Raw genomic sequence first — 1,512 nt, forward strand, 5'->3', positions numbered from 1 at the left:
CCCTCACAGAAGGGTCGCAGGGAGGAGAGGAGCCTGTCAGGGTGCAGTGTAGCAACAATGAAACATACAACTTTCCTTTAGTTGCTTTCCTCCTAAATGCTACCTCCCCACCCCCCACCACCACTATCATGATCCTAATTCTACCTTTCAAATCATGCTAGAACAGAGAATGTACACTGGTACAGATAGGAACTGGAAACACAGGGAATCCAGGGGGGATGATGCCTTCAGGACCAGTGGTGAGAGTGGCGATATAGAAAGGGTGGAGGGAGGGTGGGGTGGAAAGGGGGAACCGATTACAAGGATCTACATACAACCTCCTCCCTATGACGGACAACAGAAAAGTAGGTGAAGGGAGACGTCAGACAGTGTAAGATATGACAAAATAATAATTTATAAATTATCAAGGGTCCATGAGGGAGTTCTCACTCACTGCCATTGAATCATTGCTGACTCATAATGACCCTCTGCAAGTTTCGAGGACTATAACTGTCTATGGGAATAGAAAGTCTAGTCCAGTAGTTCTCAACCTTTCTAATGCCATGACCCTTTAAAACAGTTCCTCATGTTGTGGTGACCCCCCCAATCATAAAATTATTTTTGTTGCTACTTCATCACTGTAATTTTGCTACTGTTATGAATCATCATGTAAATATCTGATGTGCAGGATGTATTTTCATTGTTACACATTGAACATAAGTAAAGCATCGTGCTTAATCACAAAAATAATATGTAATATATATTGTGAAATATTTATTTCTAATTACAAATCAATGAAATTTTGTCTTGAAGCATGGTGTCACATGGGTAACAGTCTTCACACCAGGTACTCGTATGTGGGCATCTCTGTATGTGGACTTACCTTCCTGGAGACGGATAGAGGAGTGGTGTCTCGGTTCTTAAAACTACCGGAAATATGTGTTTTCCGATGGTCTTAGGCAAACCCTGTGAAAAGGCCGTGACCCACAAGTTGAGAACTGCTGGGCTAGTCTTTCTCCCATAGAGCTGCCGGTAGCTTTGAATTGCTGACTCTTCAGATAGAAGCCCAACATGTGATCACTGCATCAGCAGGGCTTCTATCTTTAGTTCTGCTAAATTCCTTCGCTTTTTCTTTTGGGCTTTGGAACAGCCGTGAAGCCCTCTCTGCTACCAGCTGGTTAAAAAACAAAAGGGCTGTTTGCGCCCAGTGTTGAGCAACTGTGTCAATCCATCTGTCCAGGGTGTTCCTCTTTTTGGTTACCCTCTACTTTACCAAGCAGGACGGCTCTCTCCTGAGAACACGTTCAACGTGGGTGAGATAGACTCTCCCAGCCTTTCTTGTAGGAAGCAGTTAGGCTGTACTTCCAACCAAGAAGAAAACGTCTCCAAAGTCCAGCTCTTACAAGATGATAGCCCGTTCCATTTCCATGTGGGTTCTTCCCTGGAGAATATTGCCTCAAGTCTCTGGGTCCTGCAAATCATTGTAGTGTCCCAAACTCATGAAAGTTTGAGGAGCTACTAAATGCATACATT

Source organism: Echinops telfairi, unplaced genomic scaffold (genome assembly GCF_000313985.2).
Source record: "Echinops telfairi isolate 266 unplaced genomic scaffold, ASM31398v2 ScPeMD7_7356;HRSCAF=8355, whole genome shotgun sequence".
Classification (NCBI taxonomy): Eukaryota; Metazoa; Chordata; class Mammalia; order Afrosoricida; family Tenrecidae; genus Echinops; species Echinops telfairi.